Source organism: Lissotriton helveticus, chromosome 5_1 (genome assembly GCF_964261635.1).
Source record: "Lissotriton helveticus chromosome 5_1, aLisHel1.1, whole genome shotgun sequence".
Classification (NCBI taxonomy): Eukaryota; Metazoa; Chordata; class Amphibia; order Caudata; family Salamandridae; genus Lissotriton; species Lissotriton helveticus.
In genome coordinates, this window is record NC_136065.1 from 831875496 (window position 1) to 831896836 (window position 21341).

The following is a 21341-nucleotide window of genomic DNA, read 5'->3' on the forward strand; positions in this document are numbered from 1 at the left end:
AAAACCCAGTATTTTGTGTAGGCCTCATGGCAATTCACAAGCAAATCTAAACGTGCTGCTAAAATAATGTGAGACAAGGTTGACATGGTTCTTTCAAAATGTACTATTGAACTTAGGGTTAAAAGTATATGCTTTATAGATGTGTTATTTTAGAAACGTATGCTAGTTAAGAATGTTTGCTGTTTAAATCAAGTTAACGTTTTAAGAGTGCAGGAACCTGCTGCATGTAAATCAAGTAGGCCAGAGCCGATAATGTCATGTAGTTCAAATCGTCATGTGCTCGTTAGAGGAGAGGTCGTGAGGTGTCCAGTATGAAGCTCTGAGAGTGTTTTATGGCCTAAGATATGGTGAAGTCTGGAATTTGAGGCCCACTGCAGGAAGAGCTGTATGCAGGTGCGAGGGTCCTAATCAGCTCGAATGAAAGGGACTTTGTTCAGTGGCGCCTTGCGCAGGCCTGTAGGAGTTTCCAGGAATTTCAGGGGGTATCAGCGCACTGAAGAAGAAGCCCGGGAACCAAGGTCAACTTTAACGAGGGTCTTCAAGAGTACCATCATGGAGTTTGCCGCGGAAAGATGTACCACGTGAGGGGCGTCCCAAGGGGCGTTTCTATTGGAAATGTGATTTGGTATTAGGGAAAGTGACCCGGGAGGAGAGCAGAGCAGATGATTTTGGGAGCCTAAGGAAGCGGATGGGTAGGCAGATAGGCTGATCAGGAGAGACCCATTATCAGAGAAGAGACAAAGAGAAGTGCGTGATCTTCTTAGGAAGTCACCACGGCTGACACCTAGAGGGTTAAGATCTTGTTAAGTAGGGATGTCATTTAGTATAGTGTAGGGACAGACTAACTTTAATTTTCTTTTCTGTAATGACTTTGAGGTTGCAACTTGTATCCATTTTAGCAACCCTGATGGTATTCGAACTTGTACTTATTATTTTGTTCTTCAGACTCAGACTATTCAAGAAGTTCATGTTCATAGTGATTCCGATATACCTTTTGAATCTCATTTTGAGAAGTTTGTATCTTCAGTTATCTTTGACTTTATATTAAATCTTTAAAACTTAATTTTGGTCAGTGGTCATTTAGAGTGGTGTAAGTTCTTAAATTGATTGTTTACCTCGAGATTACCTTTTACTCAAGACAGGTACCAACGATTCAGTCGACAGGAAGAAGGGATTTGGCAAGATAATTAGTAACCAGTAATCCCGCGTTAGCAAGGTTGCACAGCTCAATCACTTTATCTATGATCTTTGATCTGACTAATTAGCATATCTTATTTCCCCATGATAAACACTGGAATCCCCCGTAAGATACTTGATTTTACTAATATTGTACAGACAGATACAGACTAATTCATTTTATGTTCTAGGATACCGCCCCTGATGAAGGGCAATGTAATTCCCGAAATGCATTGGGCTTCGGATTCAATGAAATCAACAATCACATGACAACTTTACTCTGTATTTCTGGCAGCATTGGAAATATGTTTTTGTCACAAAGTTTAGCTATACAAATGTATACATTTACATGGACATATATGCAGTAGGAACACATGTATGTTTACAAATATGTATCATTTGCTGAAACAATGATGTAATTGTTTTTCGTGAATTGTGGTTTTTTGAAACTAAAATATAAAGTATATAGAGCTAAGCAGATTATTTGACTTATTTTGTTACATATCTAGTGGAATATAGTTTTCCAGAGAACAGTGCACACTGCTTGCAGGCCGGTGCCTGCATTTTCATAGAATTTTGACTGTGCCAGCCATCACAAGTATGTAGTGTAGCACCCCACACAGAGCAAAGGGTTAGCTAGTAAAGCTTTTTCAACATAGGAATATACACGAGTGCACCTCATTCTTTCACATATTTCCAGAAGGCAGTGGGGCCACCTGAGGACAGCTTGCCCTTCCCTCTAGCCACTGGGGGCGACAAAGATCTCTCGTGTGTCCGCGAGAAACACTCGCGATTGCCGAGGACCTGACCTGCTGGAACTGCGTGGCACAGAAGGCAGCGGGGCCACCTTAGGACAGCTTGCCCCTCCCCCTAACCACCGGAAGGACATAAGCGACTGGTCCCACCCGCTGCGCGGGACACGCGCGGGCGGGCGCCGGGCTAAGCCCGGGCAAAGGGCGGGCCGTCTGTGGCCGTCGGAGGCAGAAGGAGGATGGGCTGAGCCACACCCCTTGCAACCGCATACTGAAGGTACTGATTTGCCCTGTACAAGTGGCTAAAAGTGTAAAAGGACATAAAAATATAAAATCAAAACACTGAAATGGGGAAAAGAAAAATGTATGGAGGGAGGGAGTGAGGGCTCATGTGTGATGACTAAGGGAAAGAAAGCAAGAAAAACAAAGAAAGTAGTAATGCATGCTGGGGGAAATTGTGTCATGAACCGCATTGATGAATTAATTGAGGAATGCGGAACCCTGCTCGCGACCTACCCGCTCTCCAGCCGGAAGCCGGGACGGGGGCATGAGAGCCCCGTGAAATCAATGAAGGGGGGTACAAAACAGGGTCCGGTGGTGGTCCCCGATATGTTCATGGGGAAAAAACAAGGTAAAAAAGGCCAAAAACAAGTGGATACGGAGGGGGGAAATAAGATTGCTGACACTAGTAAAGAGCAGAGAGTCCTTGGTCCCCATGTGGTTGATCCTGTTATTATTTGTGAAAACAGATTTTCTCCTCTAGCAAACATTGATAATTGTAGTCCTGTGATTGATTTTGAAGTAGCCCAGCATAGCACATGTGAGCCTGATGTTCCACAGGGAGGGAGCTAGTTAGCAATGGGGGGTCCTCTTGACTCTTTGGCTCCTATCCAAGAAGGCTGTACTGACCTGACCGCCATGGTCAAATTATTATGTAAGGTGGTCAAGGGTATGCAAGATAAGATAGACAGTCTTACCTCTACAATTAATAGTAGCCTATTGGGTCGTGGCCCCTGCCCTACTTGCTCAGGGACTAAGCAACAAAGTGGTATACCATCAGCTCAGGAAAATGTGGTTGTAAAATGCACTGTACCGCATCCAAGCAGAAGTAGTGCCTTGAGCCAAACTGGGGTTTTATACAGCGAGGTGACTAGGGCAAAGAAAGGGTTGCCACAAGGGTCTAGTATGACAGATGTCAATTTAGCAAAAGTAAGGAAAGGGGAGGCGCAGCAAAGAGAAAGAAGTGGTGAATCCCAATTGAGTAATGGGCATTGTGTGAAATCTAGCATGCCAAGGCAAATCAATATTGGAACTGCAATGCTAGTAAGCGGTGAGCACCAGTCTTTTGCCAAGTTAAATGATACACCGAAAGTTTTGTTGTAATCATCATAATGACAACCGGAGGCACCATGACGTTCAAATGAGCTTTATTGTAAAAGCACAACACCAACGCGCCTGTTCTCTCCCGTCAGCGAAGCCTCACTGACTCGAGAACCGGCGGCGCTCACATTAGAACCTTCAGTACAGGGACATTCCACTGTGGCGCGGGGGTGCGACCACAGTGAAGTCATAACATACCCCCCTTTCCTCTGCACGCAGGTAAGGAATAGGGTGATAAACAATGGAAGTACAGAATAAGTGGGAGGAGAGGACAGGGAAAAAGGCAACAATTCAGCCAACAAGAAAATCATTCAAATGTGGAGGAAGTCTCCTGATCCGTAAAGGTCTCTGATGGGCTTGAGGCCGATGAAGGTTTTGAAATGCATCACTTGAGTTGGTTGCCCTTTGATCAATGCCCAAGTTATCCCCACCAGGGCCTGGTGCCCTCGTCTCTGTACCTGTGCGGGCACCGTCAAGCAATTGGCGATCCTGAGCTAGCATATACCCTGAGCATGTATCTTTGGTGATAGCATTTCTATTGAAGGTTTCAGAAGAGTGTTCTCCAGAGCTGTACTTTGCCACTCTGCGCAAGTTGCATTTATTTCCTTTCTCCAATACCACATAGAAGGGATGCACTTCTTTCACCTTGAATGGTCCCTGAAATTTACGCATACCTCTGACCCAACGTCCAGACCGGACTTTGACACAATCACCGACCAGAATGTTAGACGTTTTTTTTCCCATTTCTTGAACCTTCCTGGAACCATGCACGGGAATTCTCACATCACACTCTCCACCATTCTTTCCTTCCACTAACTCCCGGATCGACGGAGGCACCAGTTTGGAGGTGGGTTTTCTGCCCCGCATGGCTACAAAGGGAACCACACCGGTGGTGGAATTTTCTGTCGTGCGATAAGCCCACACCAACTCATTAAGAGTTTTTTCTATGTCAAGGTCATTAGTGAGTGCCAGACTTATGGCGCCCTTGATCATTTGATTGACTCTCTCTACAATCCCGTTGGATTGTGGGTTGTACAAAGTAGTAAACACATGTTTTATTCCACATTCACTCAGGAATCCCCTCATCTCATTTGAGGACAATTGAGTCCCGTTGTCCGTGATAAGGATCGCGGGATAGCCTTCCTCCTTAAAAATCGTGCGCAAAACTTTAATAGTAATGCGGGTGGTTATTTCTGGAAGGAGATAAGCAATGAGCCATCGAGTATGAACATCCATAACTATTAGGCCAAATCTCTTGCTGGGGTGGACACCAAGCATGGGTCCAATAAAGTCATGGCATATACTATGCCACACCACACTTGGGTCCTGGATGGAACTAGGGGTGGATTGGGGTCCCACTTTAAGTCGTTTTTCAGATTCACAGCATTCACTGCACCTCTCCACCCACCTAACCACATCACCATCCATTCCGGGCCACCAGAACTCGGTTCTCAGCCTTTTCTTTGTTATTGTTTGGCCAAGATGCCCTTCATGAGCCAAGTCAAAGAGTTTTTTTCGAACATCAACAGGGGGAATTAACTTTTCTTCACGCATGATGATCTGATCACCAACAATAGATAGTTCATCAATGACTGCGTTGTAGGACCGTACACTGACTGGCAAGGTACTTTCCCTACGCCTGCCTTTAGAGATAAGATTCTTTACGTTCTCCAAAACCTCATCATGCGACATGGCCTCTGCCCACTCTTCCTTGCTGACTGCGCCATAACTCCACAGAACTACGTCATTCACACACAAGATAGCCCCTTCGCACTCTTTCTTAGCCACTCCTGTTTTGTCCACATCCTCCCATTTCAAAAGACAGACGTGACATGCAATCAGCCTGAACGTTGCGCCAGCCCGTAATGAACTCTAGATCAAAGTTGTTCTCTTGTAGTCTTGAGGCTAACCTGGCTAGCCTGGCTGATCCCTTTCCTGTTCCGCCTGGGGAGAGTATCTTCAACAGTGGCTTGTGGTTTGTGCGAAGTTTAAACCTACGCACCCACACATACATTCTGAAATACTCTACGCCCCAAGCAGCTGCCAAGGTCTCTTTTTCTATTATGGAATAGCATCGTTCAGTAGTAGTCAAAGTGCGAGATGCAAATGTTGTAATCATCATAATGACAACCGGAGGCACCATGAAGTTCAAATGAGCTTTATTGTAAAAGCACAACACCAGCGCGCCTGTTCTCTCCTGTCAGCGAAGCCTCACTGACTCGAGAACCGGCGGCGCTCACATTAGAACGTTCAGTACAGGGACATTCCACTGTGGCGCGGGGGTGCGACCACAGTGAAGTCATAACATATACTATGCCACACCACACCTGGGTCCTGCTTCTTCTCTCATTATTTCCCTCGCTGTGTGCTGTGCTCTCCACTGTCGGAAGACCGCCCTCGTCGCCAATTTATGTTGTAATCATCATAATGACAACCGGAGGCACCATGAAGTTCAAATGAGCTTTATTGTAAAAGCACAACACCAGCGCGCCTGTTCTCTCCCGTCAGCGAAGCCTCACTGACTTGAGAACCGGCGGCGCTCACTTTAGAACGTTCAGTACAGGGACATTCCACTGTGACTATGGACCATGTATCTCTAGTACAACTCCAATTCCGCGGTTATTGGAAGATCAATCCCTTATTATGACAGGACACAACTCAGTAGGCCCAAACTTAATTATGAGCTCCCCAGATGGCTTAGGAAATTTTGGTTCAATCCTATCATGGAATGTTGCAGGATTGAATGCTAGAGTTTCAATTCCGGAATGGACTTCGTTTATTAACTTGTATAATATCTGTCTATTCCAAGAAACATGGCCTTTAGAGGCACAGTTTTTTCCGGGGTTCTTAAATTTTAATGTACCTGCGGAAAAGGGCGAAAAAGGGCGGCCTTCAGGGGGTTTAGCCATATGGGTTAAGCAGGATCTAGAAGTTAGCGTAAAGATGCTCCCATCAAATCATAAGGACATCCAGATCGTAACCCTTAAATATAGACAGACTAAACCCGTAGATATCTACAATGTATATGCGAGGAATACGGGGGGCAAGAAATCAGAGACCATCACTGGCCTAGAAGAATTGATAGGAAGATACTCTGTATACTCGCACGTCATTGTAGCAGGTGATTTTATTCCGACTTTTGAGCCTCTGTTAAGCAGTGACAGGAACCTCGTAGATGAGGAAGACAATCGATGGGGAGTTTCTAAGTTGGAATTAGAGCCTTTAAAGAGATTGACTGAGCTGGCAATTCAGACTAACTCAATCTGTTTGAATAAAGGGTTGAGGGCAACTAATGGCGGGACAACAGGGGATAAGACGGGTGCTAACACCTTCAAGAGTGGGCTACGACAAAGTAGAATAGATTACATTTTAGTAAGCCTCGGGATGTGGAATTATCTAGAGGATGTTATGGCTATTGATCGCTTGGAGAGTGATCATAACCCCCTTTGTATGACTGTCTTATTGGAAGGCGCCTACTGATGATAGGGGAGTGATTGAAGCGCCCGCCCCAAATGTAGCTCTTGCAAATGATATGCGCCACATAAAATGGGCTAAATTACTAGAATGCCAGGAGCATATAGCTTTTATTTCAAGCAAGCTAGAGCAAGTGACAAATGAGATGGGGTCTTACGCTAGTAACAGTGGTACAGATCTAGAGTTTTATACTAGGGCCCATGAAACATTTTTTCAGCAACTAAAAAGTGTCTTTGTTAGACCATTTAAAGGAAATAGGGCCCAAACTGACAACTCCCCACGTTGGTACTCGAAGCAATGTAGACAAGCATGCTGTGATTTGGGGCAGGCGCTAAAGGTAGGATCTAGTACAGCTGTTCGTTTAGCAAGGATAGCCTACAAAAATGTAATTTTCAAATCAAAGCATGCTTGGGATGAAAAGAGGTGGCAAGAGCTTAGGGAAGCTAGTGCCCTGGAGAATTCTAAATGTTTCTGGAGTTTACTAAAGTAGGGCTGTGGTGGGCGACCGGAAAAACTGCAGAACTGGGTAGCGCAGGAAGATTGGGTGGCCTATTTTAAACCCCAATATGCAAAAAGTGTGGAATTATCCACAAATGCAGAGATTATATTTACACCTTTTTTGGAAGAGGCGTTTAATATTGGGGATGTAAATTTCGCCTTGGAATCTGTGGTACCAGGAAGGGCGCCAGGTATAGATGGCGTCCCAGCAGACACCTTTTTGCATTATAGAGAATCTTGGGGTAGGTATATTCTCCTATTAGCGAACGCGATAGCAAAGGGAGCACCGGTACATGAATCATGGAACGGTGTGGAAATTATACCCGTTTTTAAAAAGGGGGACAAGCCACTCCCCGGTAACTACCGCCTGATCAGTCTGATTGACACCATGCAAAAGATTCTAGGAAGACTGATCCTAAATAAAGTGCAGGAATGGGAGCGTGAACAGAACATCTCATTGCACCTCTAGGCAGGGTTTAGAGCCTGTATTAGTACAGTCGACCAAGTACTGCATTTTGCAATGCTTCATTGGAAGACTGTTCAAATAGGTGGGGGTAGCTTATATGCTGCCTTTATTGATTTAAGGGTAGCTTTTGATCTTGTTCCCCGCTCAACTTTGTGGTCAATTCTATGTGATTTGGGTATGCCTTCTGCCCTTCTTTCATTAATTATAAGACTCCACACACATAACTTTGCACAGATAAGGTGGGGTTCTCCTGGAAACGTTACCAGCCGGTTTCCAGTAGAAAGAGGGGTACGACAAGGCTGCGTTCTAGCCCCAACCCTGTTTTCTCTGTACATCAATGATGTGGCCAAACTGATGATTGATGCTAGTGTTGATGCCCCAATTTTAGCTGGTGCAAAAGTACCGATTTTAATGTTTGCCGATGATTGTTTAATCATTGCAAAGACCCGAGTGGATTGCAGAAAGCGCTAGGTATTTTTGAAGACTTTTGCGTTACCCGAGGTCTTAAAGTAAATGTTTTAAAATCCAAATTCAAGACTTTTAATCAGCATAATCTTTTAAGAGAAGCTTATTTATGAATGAATTGCCCCTGGAACAAGCAAAGGCATTTAGCTACTTGGGTGTTAATATGCAACATGATTTGCGATGGAACCAGCAGGCTGAGTTGGCAACGCTTAAACATCGCCAACTGGCTGGAGCATTGAGCGCTGAGCATGCTAAGTCTCTAACCAAATGAATTGCCCCTGCTCTTCGCGTTTACAATGCAAAGGGGGTTAGCTCAGCCCTTTATGGTGTAGAGATTTGGGGCTTTGAGAATGTTGGTAAAATGACTGCATCTGAAAACAAGTTCCTTCGGAATCTTATTACCTTACCCAAGAGCACCCCTATGTGTCCCTTTTTTCAAGATTTGGGATTGAGGCCAATTGTATTCATTGCTAGTTTGCGCCCGGTATTATACTGGAGGCGTTTATGGATAACTCCTGAACTATGAGTATTTTCCATAGGACTTATGGATGTAATTAAAAGTGATATTTACCCAAAAACTTAATGGTTATCTGGAGTTAGGGGGATTCTTGAGGAATTAGGAATGCAAAAGCTATGGGTGGATCCACTTAATGCTAGATTTCCATCGAAGAAGGTCCTAAAGGGCATATACTGGGAGATGGTAGCCTCAAAACCTTTTAGGTCTACTGCACCTCTCTCTCTCACAGGGATTTTCCTAGATTTTAAAGACGCGACCATCCTTGAAACATTTTGGGACGATATAACCAAGCCACTAGATCGAAAGCTTTATTTTCAGCTCCGAATTTGCCAATCAGAGCTTTCACGTCTAGGTGGACAAATGGGGGAAAGGTCACTTGTCCTTGTTGTCCGGCCCCTAAGGAAACAATTAATCTCATGCTGTTTGAGTGCCCAGTATATCTCGCCCCACGCAGGGCTTGGCTGCGCCCAATGTGTAGATCACTGCGTACAAGGAGTGGCATGGCCGCTGCTAGAATTATTTGTACAAGCACTAATTCTTTTGTTTATATAGCAGTGGCAAAGTTCCTAGGATGGACCTGGACAATTAGGAGCAAGGTGATGAAGGAGTGATTTGTTGCTATTACGCTTTTGTATGTTAACGTGCTCTTTAGGCATCATAGATTGTATGTATTTTATAAATTTTTCTTCTAGACATATTGCATTTTAATTATTATGAATTTTATGCATTTATAAACTTTCAAGTTGAATTGTATGTATTTTATCTGTTTTTTATGCTTTTATGACATTTGTCGAATAAAGCTTGCTTGAATGATTGATTGTTCAATAACAGTATCCAAAATTATCCAAACAAATCAGAGTTGAGAAGGGTGGAAAGCAACGATATGGAAGGCCCCAAAGAAAAGATCCTCATTCTCCTTAAAAGTGAGTCTGTGATATGTACATCGCACCATATCTGTGTTTCATCTTAAACACCAACCAATCAACTAATCCAAACAAGCATTTACAATGCAATGGTCTCGGCATTATTAAAGGTAGAGCTATTGGCATTGCTCATGACTTTTTTTTTTACTCATAAATAAATGGCACTGTCATTTACATTGCCAATAGCTTAATTGTTAAATAAATGGCATTGTCATTTACAATGCCAATAGCTTAATAGCTCGCAAATGCATGACCTATTGCATTTACACCCACACAGAGCCACACACACAAAGCCACCCACACACGCACACACACAGAGCCACACACACCCACAGAGCCACACACACCCACACAGAGCCACACACACAGAGCCACACACACACAGAGCCACACACACACAGAGCCACACACACACAGAACCACACACAAAGCCACACAAACACACACAGAGCCCCACACACACACACCCAGAGCCCCACACACACACAGAGCCCCCCCACACACACACACCCATAGCCCCACACACACACACCCATAGCCCCACACACACACACAGAGCCCCCCCCCACACACACACACACAGAGCCCCCCCCACACACACACACAGAGCCCCCCCACACACACACACAGAGCCCCACACACACACCCAGAGCCCCACACACACACCCAGAGCCCCACACACACACACACACCCAGAGCCCCACACACACCCAGAGCCCCACACACACACCCAGAGCCACACACACACACCCAGAGCCACACACACACACACACACCCAGAGCCACACACACACACACCCAGAGCCACACACACATACACCCAGAGCCAGCCACACACACACCCAGAGCCAGCCACACACACACCCAGAGCCAGCCACACACACACCCAGAGCCACACACACACACACCCAGAGCCATACACACACCCAGAGCCACACACACACCCAGAGCCACACACACACCCAGGAGAGCAAGCACAGCGGGGGGGCAGGGAAGCAAGCACAGTGAGGGGGCAGGGAAGCAAGCATAGCGAGGGGGCAGGGAAGCAAGCACAGCGAGGGGGCAGGGAAGCAAGCACAGCAAGGTGGCAGGGATGCAAGCACAGCAAGGTGGCAGGGATGCAAGCACAGCAAGGGGGCAGGGAAGCAAGCACAGCGAGGGGAGCAAGCACAGCGAGGGTGCAGGGAAGCAAGCACAGCGAGAGGGCAGGGGAACCAGGGGGCAGGGGAGCAAGCACAGCCAGGGGGCAGGGGAGCAAGCACAGCCAGGGGGCAGGGAAGAGGGCAGTGGTACCGAGTTTATTAATCACACTTTTGCGACCCTTAAAGTGGCAGTGACAAAGTGGGCTGACTGTTTTAAGAGTCCAGCAATCAAGCCTTTCTCGCAAGAACAATATAATGTAAAACAAGAAAAAAATAAAAACTTACATGCCGCAAAGGTCTGAAATTTTCGGAATCGGGGGCTTGTTTTTTGGTGAGTGACGGAGGACGTCACAGGTAGAAAGAACGCAAAAAACACGCCCCCGAATCCGAAAAAGACGGGGCTTGGACCGAGTGACGCCCCTCTCCTCCAATGGCTGGCCAGCATTTACTAGGCCAGCCAATGCAAAGAGGGGCGGGTTCCAAGCCCCCTCTAAGAATCATTAAATATCGGGCTCCGCCCACTGCTACGCAGTGCGACGGTCCCTCGACCTAAAAAAAAATAGTGATGCAATATATTTATTCTTTGAAGGCAATTGTTTTACTTTGGTTTTTTTATTCTCCTGCACAAATGATACATTACTAAGACTTGTGCACAAATTCCCCGAAGAATAAAAACGGCTCAATAAATCCAACAAAACCCCTATCTTTCCTAGCTAGCGTAATGGGGGTTGCTGATGAATTCTTAATGGCACTTTCAAAATAGAAAATAAATGAACACCCTCCTTGACTTGTCTAATAATTGAAATCAGAGAAAATATGCATCTCTCTTTCTGAAATGCAGTCTATAAAGCAGGTCCTGATACAACACACGAGTACAGAGCAATAAATATCCCCAAGTATTCCTCGAAGAGTCTGTCAGCAGCCCATTCACTTCTTGAATGTTTTATTGATTATCCAGGGCCTAAAAGGACCCCGAGGTGAGATTTCGTCAGTAGGGAGAAGTCTGACTAATACTGCATGGAATGGTGTGACATGGCCCTGCCCATTGTCCCATAAGTAAGATGTATGGGAGTGTCGGATGTTCTGCAATTTGAGCCTTCTCTGGAAAGCCATAGCTTTCTCATACATTCCTACTGAACTTACAGCTTGCCACTATTAAGGTTGAATTTTACGGAGAATATATATCACAAATGTCCGCAAAAAAATGACATCCAAAATTAAAATTACATTTCGATTTCTTTATGAATGTTGTCTTATAAAAAAAACAGCTTATAAGGCAAAACAACGGAGTACTGAGCTACGAACATCTTGAAGGATTTCCCTAAGAGGTGCTGACGGCAGCACATTCATTTCCTGCATAGTGTGGACATTTATCAATCCTTGTAGAGTCCGGCCTTATCAAAAAATCCATTGTGTGGTCAAGCTTTACTAGAGGAGTTGTAGCCTAATGAACAAAGCCTCATTTCAAGATGCTAATATACCTGTAGGTGCAGGATTCCGGAATAGTACAACACTCATGACGGTCAGTATGTGGTTATTTCGACTGTACGTATAGAAGGAAGGTTCCAAAGTACGTGTGAATGCGTTTTATTTTATTTTTTTACGCAAATAGGAATTTGTACAGGGCTCTATGTTTTTTCTCTGACAGCAAATCCGCTCATCTCACCAGACCGAGTTAAAATGTAATAAGATATCGACATGAGAACCCACTACCTTCTTCATTCAGTTCATGGTTGTCTGCGGCGCACCAACACCTCCGATGTAATTTATGTTAGAAATTGCTCAGATATGGTATGAGGAGAGATGCCACTCACATCTATGCTAAGCACACGAGCCGCTCACACACTCTTCTCTGCAGGTCATAACTATGCATGTTTTACCAGCTGTAAATTCTGCCAACCTCTGCGTATTACGTGAATGACAACCAATACATGATCAATGATCTTCTGCCCTGCCCCATGATGTTTGTTGGATGGTAACAGCAGAAAAAGGAAAAATAGCATCGACTCAGGATCTGCACACACAAAAAAGTGAGTCTGTGTGTGCGCATGGGCACATGGTTGTGTATCTAGCATGGGGAGGGCATGGTCTACGAACACAGCATGGTAAGGATATTAGCTGTAGATGTAAGGATAGAGCAAGTCATTTGGGCTTGGGGGAGCACAACTGTGGACGTGCACACTAGCCCAGGAAGGGGTTGGCTGCGCAAGTGTATCTAATTCTCCCTGAGACTGTAGAGTTATTTGCTGAGCCAGCATAAACAGGGTAGGGCATAGAGAACAGGGACAGTGCATATGCACGCAACAATAGGAGATTGTGCGCTGTGGGTGTGCACACAGAGTCAGGCGGGCAACTAGAGCCAAATTTGGCGTGGGGGCTGAAAAATATTTCAGGGGGGGGGGGGGCTAATTCTTAAACCATAGACAGAGTGGCTGTAAAATGGGGTGAAAACAAAACAAAATCCTCATTTACAAGTAGATGGTCTTTTGAAGACCTGTTAAGTACTCAGGTGCGGCTGCAATTAGATCGTCGCCAGCCGCCGAAGCTGTCTCTGCCCGGGCTGACTCACACGAGGGGGGGGGGGGGGGCTGAAGCCCCGTGAGCCCAATGGATGTTGCGCGCCTGCACAGAGTCTGCAGATGCAGAGACTGTGGTTGTGAACACAAAACTATCAGAGGGCATGAACTACAGATGTTCTCGCTGAGCCTGCAGATGGCATTTACATGTGGGTGTATGTGCACACGGAGCCCGGGGAGGCACAGACGGGGCTATGCACTCATCTTTCTCAGAACATACACTTTGGGCGTGCATAAACTTTGCAGAAATTTAAAAAATGGGTGGGGAAGGCTACATATAAAGTCGAGAACATAGAGTGTTACTATGCAGTGTGCGCACCAGTGTTGGGTCAGTGACTGCACACCACTTGGGGATGGGGGCTGACTATAGAGCCACACAGGGTATGGGGGGCATTGGAAGGCAAAGACTGTGGATAAGTAAATGATTCTGGAAGAGTGCATGGGCTCTGTATGTAGTTGCATAGATTTGGGTCATGGGGTGGGCTGCGCTGCTCTCTTAAGCGACTAGAGGTTTATGTGAACAGAGCCTTGTCGGGCGGGCGGCATACGGACGCACGTCTAAGAAACGCAGGGATTATAGATGTGCCCATAAAGCCGGGTGCACAGAACGTGGATAGCCAGCTATGATATACCCAGGGATGGACATGGGATCTCCACACAGAGTCTGGAAGGGCATCAGCCGTTGAACGCGCGCCTAAGAAGTGCATGGACTGCAGATGTGTTCCCATGGAGCCGGTTGCAGACTGTGGATGGGCTACTAGAACCAGCGAAGACATGCCTGGGGAAGGACATTGGCTCGCCACACAGAGCAGAGCTGTGATTCTGAAATAAACTGGGATCGTTTATGCATGTCGTGTGTGTCCTCCCTCTTGTCCCTCAATCCCCTCCCTTTTCACAGCCCCTTCAACATAATAACCTCACCTCATATTCTCCCCGCTCTGGGATGACCGGGCAACTGCCTCCATGCAGCGGCTGTTTGCAGCCAGCCAGTGTGGTGGTATTTCGGGTGGGTGAAGCGGCACAGTCCTGCCAAGTATCACGCATCAGTCGTGACACTAACGCCTTTCAGTGTGGTGCTCCGCATCACCGCACTGAAATGAATTGTCACGCATAATGCATAGTGGCTGAGATGCCTGTTAAGTGCTGCCTACAATCTGTGTGTGTCAGCTGTCAGTGCAGTGCCCTGCCTGTGTGCGCTGCTGCCGCAGTCTTGGGTCGCTCCCAGCTGAGTTAGCTAATGCCTGGAAGGCAGCGCTACATTGTATCTTCTTGTGATTGTTCCCGTAGCACCCCGCAACTCTGAATCTCTGTGTCAGCCTGCCTGGCGCCAATGCAGAGTAGTGCTCATTAGCTACTACCGAGAGCCGTGGCCCAGTCAGATTGTGTGACACAATTTGTGGCCTTGGCGCCGTGTGACGTCATGTCCTGTTGCATTAGACAAGGCGTATATCATGAGAGGCAGTGGTTTGCATGTGGTTTTAGCAGCAGTAAATTAATCATCATGCCACGGTCCATAGTGCTACCGCTCGCACCGGCTGAGCCGGGTCGCACCCTCGCTGTGTATTGCTTACAATAATGGTCGTTGCCCGTCAGCGATTTTTATAAATTAATTTCGGTCCGGGGGCGCAAAGCCCCCATGATGTCTACATGGTAATTTTACCCCCCGGGTGAGACTGCGCATCAGGCTCGGGTCTCTTGCCTTCGTGCAGCGGGATTTGCGGTGCGTTAATCTTCTCCTCTTCTTCCCTTTGTGGGACTGTTTGGGAGAACTTCTGCAGAGTGCATCATGCAGTGTGCTGCAGCTGTGCAACCCCCTGGGCCCTTATGCGCCTCATGCCGCGGCCGACTGACGGACTGGGACGATGCAGACAGCAGTCTGAACTCTACTAGTTCATTAAATAAGTGTGTTACTTTCAACGCGATGCGCGGCAGGCAGAGCCCTGAATGACTTTAGTTCTGTACACAGTTTACTGTAACTTGTGTCAGCGCCGCTGCGGAGCGGAACGCACAGTCCGATCAAATAAATTAATATCACACACAATTGTTAACATCTGTAGGCAGGGCTGCTCTGTCTCCTCATCCTTCCTGAGTAAGCCTGGTTTATTTGCAGATCTGATTCAATTCAAAATAATTCACAGTAAATGAAAATCTGCTCAGGCCGCAGGGCTGCTCTGTCTCCTCATTCGGCACCACAGTATTAATTGGGTTTATCATCACAGACTACTGGTCAGTGCTCGACAGTTTTACCAGGGCTCTCTCGGCACTGGGGCTGGGCGGGGGAGGGGCCGGTATGGTTAGCATTTACCAAGGATAGCTGTTCGTGCCCTATGCTGAGAGCAGACACACACAAGCCTCATACACAGCAAACTTTGTAGCATTGCTGAGTGCAGGCATGAGGCATAGATACAAACTCTAAACAAAAGGCTAATTTTATGTTGTACACAGTACAAGATAACATACAAGAAGAGATTACTATATGGAAATGCACCCCCCACCGGGATTGTATACAGTTAACACTTGGTTATTTGCAGCACTTGTTCAGTCTACGTAAACTGCTCTTCATTGCTTAATTTTGCTTGCGAGTGTCACTCATAGCAATCTGAAACCTTGGCAGCTATAGGGGCAAAGGTGGATAAAATGCGGAGACCTGTTTGGCGAACACTGCGATGTCCTCGTTGAAAGAGTCGGAGGAGCAGACATCGCCCCCGGCCACGCCGGGCTCCGGGGGGGAGGGGTGGGGGGGGGAGAGAGGGTGTGCAAGTGGAAGTGGCCAGCTCGCACTCCTCAAAGACAAGGGCGAGAAGGGTGAAGAGCGGGTGTCTGGAGGGGGGGGAGGGAGAAGAGAGCATGTTAAAATCAGGAGTTACAAGCGGAGGGGAGTCGGACACATGCGTTGGTGAGCACGCGCTGCCTGGGCCAAGGACTGGGAGGGTGAATAGCACATTGAAACACCGCAGGCACCCCCATGTCTAAACATGCAAGAGCCGCACAGCGCGCTGCTCTCCTTCCGCACGTCTGATCATCTCCCACGGTGGCTCGGTCTGCTCGAGCGGGCCGAGATGCTGATGCCGAGCAGAGTCTGGACGGCCGGGTGATTTGAAAATCACCGATGTTACCCACACAACCGCATGCGAGTGTACGTTTCCTAACACTCGCCTTCCCCTCCTTCTGGACCTCATGGCCACCGAGGTTGTGCGTCGCTTGTGAGACACCTCGCAATGCCTTCCTGCAGCGGGCCCATGTCTTCTTTAGACCCACACATAGCTTTTTGCTCCCGACATCTGCCTCACTCCGCCGCAGTCGATCCGCCTCCTTTCTCAGTTGTCAGCCGCACAGAAACCACAGACCAGGTTTCGCCGTGCCTGGCGGGCATGCAGCAGCATTTCCCCGAGGTCCCGATGCCCCCCAAGAATGGGAGCGGGAATGTGGGTGGCAGGCGGAAAATAATAAAAACCATTCTCTTTTCATTAGAAACAAGGCTGCCCCCGTGTGTTGTACACCTCCAATGAGAACTGCATTGGACGGGGGAAGAGAGGCAGGTCGGGGCGGAAGAGACCAATCGTAGACGGCAGAGGAGAGGAAAGAGAGAGCGATCGAGGAAGATGGACAGAGGAGGAGAGGAAGGAGAGCTGGAAACGAATACAAGGATGAGTTGTAGGAGGAATTCTAGAGGACCGGAAGAGAGAGCAACGGCTTACCTTCACTGCAGAAAAAAAAAATGGCGCCTGCCAGCTCTCTAATTTTTCGGATTTGGGGGCGTGGTTTTGCTGTTTTGAGTGACAGACAACGTCGCTGTCTAACGAACAGCAAAACTTACGCCCCCAAATCCGAAAAAGACGGGGCTAAGTCGGAGTGACGCATCTCTCCTCCAATGGCTGGCCTCCGTTTAGGAAGCCAGCCAATGGAGGAGAGACAGGGCAGGGAGGCGGGTTTCAAAGCACTACTAAGGGACATTAATTCTCCGACCCCAGACTGCGCAAGCGCAGCATTTAGGTCCGAGACCTAAAAAGGGAAGTACCTGTAATCTTCTCCGAATCACAACAAGAGTTCAATTCACCCAGGGTATAACCCCTTGGCGGGGAGATCCACACTCCAAATCCTCACCTATGGGAATGACATGGATACCAACATTGCACTGGGAAGTATACACTCCTGTTCATTAAAACGGAGTCACACTATCTATCTACGTGTGCACAAACAGATACACAAGTTACCTCAAGTGGTTAAGTCTGCTGTTCTGTGAAATGATGGTCGCCCTCCGGTCACTGGCTTTACACTTTCCTATTCCTTTCATCCTAAAACAAACATGTATACAGCATAAATTATAAATGATATACCCTTTTAACCTACTCTCTGAATTCCTACTCAGAAGGGAAGCTCTTGTCTACGCTGGTAAATACCTGCCATGAAGGTCAGCTAATGTCTTAAAACACTCCTCATATCTCCCGCCGCGTTAGTAGCTCGAAAACGCTCTCTGGCTGAGAAAAACACAGTGCGTGCGTCATCACACATTGCGCAGCCTGCTGGTGAAAAGGAAGAAAGACGAGTCTGTTACTGCTACGCCGTATCGCGATCCTCCAACTCATTTATAAAAGAAAAGACTCGTCGAGTTTAAATATCAAACATGCGCAATAATCAACACTGTAAATAGTGGAGTCACAAACCGCTAAATGACCAAAACAATCAAATACTATGTAATTTTTAACTTCGATTTCTTTTGTAGATATTTTTCACCCTAGTCTTGGAGAGGCCAAAAGAAATGGTAGGCTGAAACGTGACCGCGTCGACAGATATATGAGTCCAACGAATTATGTATTTGGCATGAGATTATAGGCGCATAGTAGGGAATAAGAGAGAGGTGTGATAACTCTTGCGCTAAGACCACTCGGAATAAAGAGTGTGCATTAGTAGTTGTATATGTTAGGGTTTTGTATAGGTTGAATATATTGTGTATATGTATTATATTGGTGTTGTAATAATGATTTATGTATTTGTTTATTTTGTATGTATATTATGTCTTATGTCTTCACTATGAATTATGGATTTTTGTCCCATTGTCCCGCTGAATAGTATGTGTATTTTACAGAATTATTCATAATCATATTCGTGAAATATTGAAAATGTCAGGGCAATTGATGGTGCCTTGATTGAAAATAAATAAGTGAATAATCCTTCCATACAGTTTCCTTTTGTGCACACTCTTATCCATAGCAGCAGATACAAAGTCTACTAGAGAGAGGGAAAGAGGATCAGAGAGTCCAAGCAATCAGCGACAGAGAAGAGAGAGAGAAGAGAAGATAAGCAAGAAGAAAGAGAGAGATAAAGGGGTGGAAAGCGAAAGATCAAAGGGGAAGATGGTTTGAGCATTTTTGCTAGGGCTGCTTTGGAAATAAAGCTCAGCACTCCTCGCTGCCCCATCGTTTCACTCATTGCACCTCTATCCCATGTCTCCTATTACTGCCCACCTCCACCTTTCATTTACCTTGTATCCTTCCATTTTCCACTCTCACCAAAGCTCTTTTCTCCTGTCTGCAGTCCCATCGCTACAAACTAATTTCATCACAGCCCATCAGATGATGCTCCTGAAAGGCTGGTAGTGTTAATTGGGAATCAGCCTCCCATGCCACTGAATCTTCACCGAAACTGCCCACCTTTCAAGGGGAGGTAGTTGTGGAGGAGTATTAATGATTGGCAAGTCTAGCTCAGACTTTCATACTTTCAACTTTGATGCATTGAGTATTATTAAAGTGGATAACAGTAAGTCCATGTATTAACAGATACAGATTTGCAACTATTACTTAGCACTATTTACAGAAATGTTTTTGCACAGAGGCCTCTAAAAGGTCTACACTGTGTAATGGTTATCAGGCTGGTTCTGCAGGAGCGTCAGGAAACCGGAGTGAGTCCTCAGTCGTCCCCCACGTGCCTTCCGACTCTAATGGAGTCTAGAGTATCGGTTAGCACGTCAGGGGAAAACAGGGAAACAAAACAAGGAAAGGTTGGGGGGAAAACAGTAGTAGATCCTGAAGGTGGCACCCCAATGTAGACTCTGGATGTGTTAACAGGCTGTAAGGAAAGAATAAGGTTACCATAATACTCTACTATAAGCTTGTAAATATCTGAAATACATATGCATAACCTACCACAGCAATGTGTGAATCTTTTGGAAGGTCAAAGGAGCAAAGGAGGATAGGACTGGTGTTGATTCCCTGTGTAATTGCAACAACACTGATAGTGACATTCGTCCTCAAACATAGGCTAATATGTAATGAATATCTCTGTGCTCCTCACCACTTTAATTGTAAGGTACGCGTGGCTTGGACGTCACCCTATTCCAATGTAACATACACTGCGTGCCTGCCAAAAAATGTCACAAACTTGTTACCTCCATATTTCAAACTGATATGAAAATATATATATATAAGGCAGCGCTACGCGCTGTTACCGTGATTCTGGTAGCCGGTATGTAAACACCTTACAATAATGGTACCACGCAAGAGCCCCGAAGGCAGGATCACATCAAAAATGGGCAAGGTAGAAATCAGGTAGAGTGGTTCTCTAACGGGAGACAGCTCCGGCCAGAGAACCTATCAGGAAGGTTCAGCACACCAGACCCGGCCACAACGACGGGGTAAGACCCGGCCGTTGAGCGGAGTAGAAATGCCACCGGACTGTGGAGAATGCAGCACCCGGCCGGGCTACGGAGTGAAACCCGGCAGCCAGATGGAGTGCCAGGGTAGGGAAGAGGGGATAAGACAGCGCCCAGCCAGACCACGGAGAAAACCCCGGCGGTCCGGCGGAGCACCAGGGCAGAGGGAAGCAACGGTAGATGAACAAAAATAACTATGAACACGAAGTACAGCAAACGTGTTCCAAGTTGTCAGAGCGGCATACAGGATACGGAGGAGCCGAACGCCGGAACAACGGCAAGGGCGCTCAGGGACCGGAAACGAAACACACTCTACACCGGAAGTCAGGCAAACGTTAGTAGGACGGAAGATCAGGAAAAGGAGCAAAACGCCAGGACGCTAAGCGGCGTTCTGGTGAATTAAAGCTCCTTATATAGAGACCAGGCCCTTAACGGGAGGAGAAACGTTAGGCGCCTCGATAGAGATCTCGAGGCATGACACACTGTTCTGCTGGGAGGGCCAAAGGCCAACTGTGGGTCAGGGGGCATATCACCATATAGAAGCATTTGGCTACAATACTGTTCGAGAACCTCCTGCCTCGGACTGTAGATGTGGATGGAATTGTGGGGACAGAGGCCTGATCCAAGACCTTTCTCCTTTGCAGATGCCTGCCATCACTGGTGGAGGGTGTGCCATATGATGGTAGAGGCCTGGTCCAGAGGTTCCCCACAACCAGTGATGGATTTGGTGGCAGTCCCTAGAAACATGGGCTTACTCTTTCCCCTGGTAATGGAGGGTGTGTCTGGTGAATACAAAGGGCTTCTCTGGCGATCTCTTACTGCAATGATAAAAGTAAGGTAGGGTGGTTGCCAGTCCTAATGAGGACTAAGAGTTAGAAGGTGGATTGTGTAATGTTAGGACATTAACCATCATTCTTGCTATCCTCTCCATGGACTAGACACACACTGCTGATCTCTAATACTCACAAAGCCAGGAAGCCTGCTTCAAATAAAAGGGGATGTTTTTCAAGCTCTATGTATTGCCCTTAAGTGTGTCCCATCCTGGATCTTGAGGCGAGCTTCATGTGTAGATTTGGGAGATGCCATCTCAGAACAGGGTGACTTGGGCCAGCTTGGTGAACAAAGATGAATGGGGTGAAGATAGAATGTCTGGTGGTTTAGGATTCACACCCCTTTGGCACAAAGGCTGAGCAGAGGGTTTTCATCTTTCCTCATAGTTTGAGGATCACTACAGTGGGACACCACTGGGACTAGGAAACCCATAAGGAACAGTGCACTAAGTGGAAAAGAACAGCAATCTCAGAGGAGACTACTGCCCGAGAA

The 21341-nt window shown here is 46.7% G+C and overlaps 2 long non-coding RNA genes across 2 annotated transcripts in view; one reads left to right on the top strand and one right to left on the bottom strand.

Annotated features, from left to right (window-relative positions):
* The window catches only part of LOC144754932 (uncharacterized), a 151806-nt gene extending 133954 nt beyond the window's left edge, over nucleotides 1–17852 (bottom strand). Inside the window, exons 1-2 of the long non-coding RNA XR_013594801.1 lie at nucleotides 17770–17852; nucleotides 17584–17664 (exon numbers count right to left, since the gene is read on the bottom strand). This is a non-coding gene — a long non-coding RNA (uncharacterized LOC144754932). The remainder of the gene's footprint in view (nucleotides 1–17583; nucleotides 17665–17769) is intronic.
* LOC144754931 (uncharacterized) overlaps nucleotides 1–21341 on the top strand; it is a 216266-nt gene that overhangs the window by 186370 nt on the left and 8555 nt on the right. The gene's annotated exons all lie outside the window — the stretch shown is intronic.